The 7,676-nt window shown below is 55.0% G+C and overlaps 2 non-coding genes across 2 annotated transcripts; one reads left to right on the forward strand and one right to left on the reverse strand.

Annotated features, from left to right (window-relative positions):
- Positions 1-1,053: 1,053 nt before the first annotated feature.
- Positions 1,054-1,125, reverse strand: TRNAC-GCA. Its single transcript has one exon. It is a non-coding gene; the product is annotated as a tRNA-Cys (tRNA).
- Positions 1,126-2,700: 1,575 nt separating this feature from the next.
- TRNAQ-CUG lies at positions 2,701-2,772 on the forward strand. The gene has a single exon. It is a non-coding gene; the product is annotated as a tRNA-Gln (tRNA).
- The last annotated feature ends 4,904 nt before the right edge of the window (positions 2,773-7,676 follow it).

Consider the following 7,676-nt stretch of genomic DNA (forward strand, 5'->3'; position numbering starts at 1 on the left):
TTGTTGGTCTGGAGCTCATCTGAGAACACTTTATTCAGGTCATTCAATGTTTGAAATTCAAGATCTGATGGTTAGTTTGAAAATCAGGGCTCTTGGGTCCTATTCCCAGCTCTGCCACTGGCTGGCTGTGTGACCTAAGACAAGTCAATTCTCCTGTCTCAGCCTGAGCTTCTCCCTCTTTCAAGTAGGGATAATAATGATCCGCTCCTACCTACCTCACGGTGGGTGGAGGCAGGGCTGGCTCTAGGTTTTTTGCCTCCCCAAGCAAAAAATTTTTTTGTCTGCCTCCCCCATCCCCCTGCTGCCTGAGCCCTGGGCTCTCCCCTCCCTACACCTGCACCCCCTGCCTCCCCAGCTCTGGGCCTCCCACCACTCGAACCCCCCTGCTGCCCCAGCCCTGGGCTCTACCCCCTGCCCCTCACCCCCCTGCCACTCCTGCCCTGGGCTCTCCCCCACACACACCCTGTGCTGCCCCAGCTCTCGACTCTCCCCTTCCCCCCTACCAGTGCTCCCCCACCCAGACACTCCCTGCTGCCCCAGCCCTGGGCTCCTCCCCCCCACCTGCACCCTCCTTCCGCCCCAGCCCTGAGTCACTGGTAACTTGCTCTCAGTTTAATAGAATAGAAAAAAGAGAGGATTGAATGTGCAACAGGGAGTTTGGTAAATCTTGGTTATTTTAGTTTTGCAACAGGCTCCTGTCCACCTCCAGTAGAGTTTTCAGTCCCAATGGCAACTTACTTACCAAATGTAATACAGACTAGTCCATGCCTCCCAAGTGGATGTGGTTCTTGTTCTTCTGCACATTGTAGCCCATGGAGGCCAAGGACCTGCAAATGTGTCTTCATGTGCCTTTGTTTAGTTGATGAAAACAAATCTAGACACTGAGAGGATTGGAGCTGATTTCATCGGAGGGACATGTTTGCTAGGTTTTTATGCATTTGCACAGGAAAAGGTTGAGTGTTCCCATTCATTTCAGGCATCCCTATTCAGTGGAGCTCCTGAACATAATGGAAATGAATATGCAATTATTTTTGATGAAGGACCAGGCTTATAAGGGGGTACTTGGATTTGAACCAAGGGCCACTTGATCTGCAGTCAAACACTCTACCACGGAGCTATACCCCCTGACAATTATATTGGCAAGTCCGTGATCTTAAGGATCTTGAAACCTGAGAGTGGAGTTTGTTTCTTCCACACCAGTGTTGCTGTCTGTGCATGCCGGAGCTATGGGGTGAGTGGGAAAGGCCCACAACTAGCTTGTCAGTATCAGCAAAGGAGCAGCCGACATCAGGACCAACGAGACGTGTTGGTGGCGCATCAGGAAGAATCCACTCTCCCAGAGACTTCTCGGTGAGGGCACGGCACACAATGGGGGCTACCTACCCCCCACGTCCCTGCAAGGGTCTTTCTAGTCCCACTTCAGTGTTACCCAATTTCTAATCAGGCTTTGGCCCAGAGTCCCTCCCTGAGCGACACCAGCACATACCTGGGCCCCCTGCTAGTGTTAAATCTGCCTTGAGCTGAGACCCAGCTTGGCAAAGAGCCTGCAGCCCCCTCTGTGCTGGGGAGTGAGAGCAGCCCTGGCACTGGACAAACAAACAATTTTGCCCTCTGCTCCGGCACACAGGCAGAGCCCAGAGGGACACTCGCCCCCCCGACTCCACCCCCTCCTTCCCCCATTGGATCCCTCCCCAAATCCTCGCCCTGGCCCTGCCTCTTCCCCAAGCAGGCGGCATCCTCCTCCCTCCCAGGTTTGCACACGGGCCATGGCCATGGCCGGGAGTGCAGCATGGAGGCTGCTCCAGCCCTGGAGCCTGGGGGCAGCGCAGTGGGGCTGGGGGCAGTGCAGAGCGGGCAGGGCCCATGTGGGCGGGGGGGCGGAGACACATGTGGGGCAGACACGCTCCTGCCGGGAGGGCCTGGGCCCGGCTGCCTGGTTCGCCCCTTGCCCAGGAGCTGCAGGAGCAACCTGGAGCGCGGCTCGGCTGCAGAGCTGGGAGCCCAGGCTGGGCCCAGGAGCGAGGGGATGGGGGAGGTGGGGGTCAGAGCCGAGAGTTGGGTGGAGACGGGGCTGTGTCACTGCCGCCTAGTGGTGGTGGGAAGCCTCCAGCTTTTTTTTTTTTTGCTCCGCCACCCGTGTCCCGATATTTCATCTTTGACATCTGGTCACCCCAGCCTGATGTGAATGAGGATGTCTGGACCAAGGGGCCAGGGACTGGCCTTTGCTAGAGAAACCACTGTCAAGTTTTAGCCAATTAGGACAAGTCTGCAAATAAGAACAACCTCAGGTCTCAGTAACTGCTGCAGGTAGCAAAGTCCTACAGGGAGCAGTTTCTGGCACTACACCTGCGCAGCTCTGCTCCCCGGCTCTTCTCGGGCTCCTGCTCTCTCCTTAGCTCTGCCCCACTCTGGCCCAGGCAGTTCCAGCTCCCACGGAGGATGGGACCCCCTGGCCTGGTGACTCCCTCATTACACTGCCTGGCCTGGAGCTTTGGGCTCTCCCCATTGCCCCTGGGGACTGTCATTCTCAGGGTCCTGATTTTCCATTGGCCCTTCCCCCTTCTATTGGTGCTGGGAACTAGCCAACCAACCCCCGCCCCCCGCACACACACACACAAAGTTTTAGTAAAGGGCCAAGAGCCCCCTTACACAAGCCAGTCCTGTGAGGGTCACCGATGTGCAGAGAAGGCAGCCTGAGCTGGTCCCATGGTGTAACGGGCAGCACTCAGGACTCTGAATCCTGCAATCTGAGTTCAAATCTCAGTGGGACCCTGTGTTGGCTTGTGGTGAAGCCCTGGAGCTCACAGGTCTCAACTTCCCTGTCTCTAGCTGTGCAAGAGCCAGTCTCACCCCTCCTAGAGCCAGGTCTCTGGCTGCAAGGGCCACAGTGGGTTGGGGCTCTAGAACTTGCTACCCTGGTGGTTGGGATTCTTGCTGCTTCACCTGATGCCCACAAGTTTGGCCCTGGTGCTTCTAGCCACACTTTTCCTGGGGCCCACATGGCGCTTGCAGAAAGGAGGGTCAGGGCTGGGATTGATAGTCAGGGCTTGGCAGGAGGGAAGAAGATTCCCAGGCTGGAGCCCCACACACCTTCCCTCCTCCTCTGGGCACCTAGAGCAGAGGCGGCCCAGCTCTGTCTGCTGGATACCTGGGCAGAGTAGGTGAGTTCATGTAAATACAGTCTGGTCCCAAAGCCTCCCCCAACCCTGGCTCGTCACTAGCTGTCAGGGGAGAGTCATTCACACCTTGCTTCCAAATCATCATTTGAAATTCTGAGGTTGGCCAACATTGCCGAAGCCAATGCACCGACATTGTCAGCAAACACAACAGCTGGGTGAGGAAACCCGGCTTTGTCCAGACTTTTCAAACCTATTTTACTTTCTCAGGTACAAGTATTTGTCATACGTTGGATCTGCTTTTAAAGTGTGTGTTAACGTTGCAATTTCCATTCAGATTTGCAACCAGTGACAACATTGGCAGTGCTGCATGTAACTACCTGACCACTGGGGGGTGTTGGGGAAATTCGGGGAAGGGGGTGCACAACCCCCTGGCTGGGGGGCGTATAGGGAATGCCCAGTTTCACTGAATTGAGTCTCCTACTGCAGCACCTCAGTAGGTCACATCAGAGAGGAGCTGCAGTGTCTAGGCAGTGGGATGCCTGTGCCTTTAAGAGCCCAGCCCTGGGAAGCCCATGCTGAGAGGTGCTGCCTGTGGGAGGGGAAATAGAAAAGCCCCTCTGCTCCCCCCACCCTGTTTTTGCAAACACTGGAGTCTCAGCCCCCCGGGGTAACTGTTACCCCTCTGCCCTGCCTGTGCCGGGGTTTAACCCTCTGACAGCGCCTTCCCCTGGGCTCAACTCCGGCTCCTTCCCCCCTCCCTGACTGCCCTTCAGCCCCTCTCCTAACTCTGCCTCCAGCTGCTTGAACCCCAACCAGTCAATTTCCACCCCCTGCTCGGACCCTGGCCACCCCCCTCCTCTGATTTACCCCCCTTTCCCCCTCTTTAATCCCTGTAAAAAGTAGGGGGGGCTGGGTCCCATTCTCAGGGTGGGGGTTGGGCATCTGGCCCCTGCCTGCCCAATGCTCAAAGCGCCCCCCATGATCTTGCGGATGTTTGCCGAGTGCTGCAGGGTCACCTGCAGGGAGAGAGAGACGCGGTTAGGAGGTGAGGCAGCCAAGGGTGCCTCACCCAACACTGAGATGCAGCCACCTCTGGGGTGGGTTGCACAAGTCAGCAAATGAATTTGGAACAGGAAATGCACTGAAAGGACTGAGGCAGCTGCAGGAGGTGGAGAAAACCAGAAAAAGCAGGAGCCCTGGATCCCAGCCCTGCCCCTCCCTCACTCTACCCACTAAACCTCCTCCCCTCTCCTCCCAGAGTTGGGGGGAGAACCCAGGAGTCCTGGTCCCCAGCCTTGCCCACCCCCATATTCCATCCACCAGCTGCCCCCCAATTGCAGGGCAGCGCAATGGGGCACACCAGGGCGCTGGACGGGCAACACCAGTGCCCCGGGGGAGAGATGATGCTAAGGGAGAAGCAGGCAGCAGACACCCCCACGACAGAGTAAGAAATGCTAGGGTGCGCCGTGCTGCAAGGAGTGAGGGGGGTTGGCAGAGAATGGGAGGATTTCCCCTCACAGCGGGTGCATCTGTCTCCCCCGCAATTCCGCACCAGCCCTACCCCGGCCCAGGCTAATCCCGGCCCAGCTACCAGGGTTACATTTGGCCTGGATTCCCCAGCTGCTGGGGGAGGGGCGTGGGGCTGGGGAGCATGAGCCTCTACTCCCCCTTCCCCCGACACAGCTGCATGGGCACTGACCAAAGGAGCCTGCAGCACTGCTGCCTAGAGGAAACTGAGGCACCAGCCAGTGACAGACACATCATGGCTCTCCTCATCCTCATCCTCTTTTCCATATACAACCCAGGGGGGGGGGGACTCAGGGCAGTTGCATAGTTAACCTGTGGAACTCCTTGCCAGAGGATGTTGTGAAGGCCAAGACTATAACAGGGTTAAAAAAAAGAACTAGATAAATGAACAGAGGACAGGTCCATCAAGGGCTATTAGCCAGGGTGGGCAGGGATGGTGCCTGTAGCCTCTGTTTGCCAGAAGCTGGGAATGGGCGGCAGGGGATGGATCACTGGATGATTCCCTGCTCTGTTCATTCCCTCTGGGGCACCTGGCACTGGCCGCTGGCAGAAGACAGGAGGATACTGGGCTAGATGGACTTTGCATCTGACCCAGTCTGGCCGTTCTTATGTCTCCCTTGGCGCAGCAGCGACACCCAGTGGCCAATCAGGGTAACGCACAGAAGGTGTTTTCCTTGGAGCAGCAGTGACACCCAGTGGCCAGATGGCGTAATGCACAGCGTGTAGCTGCCTTCTAGGAGCAGTGACACCCACGGACCAGTCAAGATAACACACAGAGCATGTTTCCCATGGAGCAGCAGTGACACCCAGTGACCAGCAGGTGGCATCAGACTCTTCTCGTTTGGTGGGTGACTGAGGCCTGGTCTACACTAGGCGTTTAAATCGGTTTTAGGAGCGTAAAACCGATTTAACGCCAAAACCGTCCACACTAGGAGGCACCTTATATCGATTTTAATGGCTCTTTAAACCGGTTTCTGTACTCCTCCCTAACGAGAGGAGTAACGCTAGTATCGGTATTAACATATCGGATTAGGGTTAGTGTGGACGCTGATCGACGGTATTGGCCTCCGGGAGCTATCCCACAGTGCACCAGTGACCGCTCTGGACCGCAATCTGAACTCGGATGCAGTGGTCAGGTAAACAGGAAAAGCCCCGCAAACTTTTGAATATTTCCTGTTTGCCCAGCGTGGAGCTCCGATCAGCACGGGTGGCGATGCAGTCGAAATCAAAATAAAAAGAGCTCCCGCATGGACCATGCGGATGTGATCGCTGTAAGGGCAGGCAAATCCGTTCTATCAGCGCTCCGTTACAGAAGATGAAATTCAGAATCCTTTTTTAAAAATCTCCAGACAGACGCCATAGCAGGGACTCAGCGCACTGCAGCGTGACAAGCGTAACGGAAAGCCAAAGAATCAAATGGATGCGCATGGACTGGAGGACTGAAGCTATCCCACAGTTCCTGCAGCCTCCGAAAATTATTTGCATTCTTGGCTGAGCTCCAAATGCTTCTAGGGTCAAACACAGTGTCCGCGGGTCAGGGCATAGCTTGGCAATCTACTCACCCACCCCACCCACCCCAGAAGCGAAAGGTAAAACAATCCTCTGACTCTTTTACATGTCACCCTATCTTTACTGAATGCTGCAGATAGACGCGATAGTGCAGCACTCAACACCAACATCCTTGCTCCCCCCCGCCATGGGCGGCTGATCATACAAAAAGATGGCAATCCATCCTCATCATCAGCCTATTGGCCCTAATTTTTTCTGGTGGATGGATAGTGCAATATGGCTGGTAACCATCCTCATCATAGCAACAGGGGGCTGAGCTCCATCAGCCCCCACCCTTCATGTGTAAAGAAAAGATTCAGTTGCCCCTGGACTAGCAGTGGGATGCTGGGCTTCTCTCCTACACACTGCTTAATGTCCTGTCTGGACTATCATAGCAGCTGGAGGCTGCCTTCCACTCATTTCTCACTAACAAGTCAGTGTGTCTTATTCCTGCATTCTTTATTAATTCATCACACAAGTGGGGGGACAATGCTACGGTAGCCAAGAAAGGCTGGAATCAACAGATGGGGTTGTTACAGGAGCACCCCCTGTGAATAGCATACAGATAATAATTTCTGCAGGCTCTGACACAGAGCAGCTGTGCTCTCTGGTTCTATGATACGGTGGCTCTCTAGCACACTTACCTATATTAGGCAGCACTGATTCTATTTTTAGATACCAAAAAGGAGGGATTGACTCAGGGAGTCATTCCCAATTCTTGCTTTTGCGCCCCTGGCTGATCGGCCAGGGGCACTTATGACAGCAGCTAATGGTACAAGACGATGGAAGGTGCAATATGGCTAGTAACCATCTCTGCTGTCATGCAAAAGCAAAAGCATGCTTCTGTGTAGCGCTGCTGAATCGCCTCTGTGAGCGGCATCTAGTACACATACGGTGAGAGTCACAAACTGCAAAACAAGCTCCATGATTGCCATGCTATGGCATCTGCCAGGGCAATCCAGGGGAAAAAGTCGCGAAATGCTTGTCTGCCGTTGCTTTCACAGACGAAGGAGTGACTGACGACATTTACCCAGAACCACCCGCGACAATGATTTTTGCCCCATCAGGCACTGGGATCTCAACCCGGAAGTTCCAAGGGGCGGGGGAGGCTGCGGGAACTATGGGATAGCTAGGGAATAGCTACCCACAGTGCAACGCTCCAGAAATCGACGCTAGCCACGGACCATGGACGCACACCACCGATTTAATGTGTTTAGTGTGGCCGCGCGCACTCAATTTTATAAAATCTGTTTTACAAAACCGGTTTATGCAAATTCGGAATAGTCCCGTAGTGTAGACGTACCCTGAGGTGGGCTAGACAAAAAAAATCGGGGGGGCTGTGCTCCCCATCATCTGGCCCCACCCTTCACGGGGACCATGCCTCCCATGCCTCTGCTCCTTCTCAGTTAAAGGCCAGGCTCATCTCCTCTCCCCCTGGCCAGGGTTTAGAGCAATACAACCTTTATTAAAATAAAATAGTAA

This window comes from Mauremys reevesii, linkage group 12 (assembly GCF_016161935.1).
Source record: "Mauremys reevesii isolate NIE-2019 linkage group 12, ASM1616193v1, whole genome shotgun sequence".
Taxonomy (NCBI): Eukaryota; Metazoa; Chordata; order Testudines; family Geoemydidae; genus Mauremys; species Mauremys reevesii.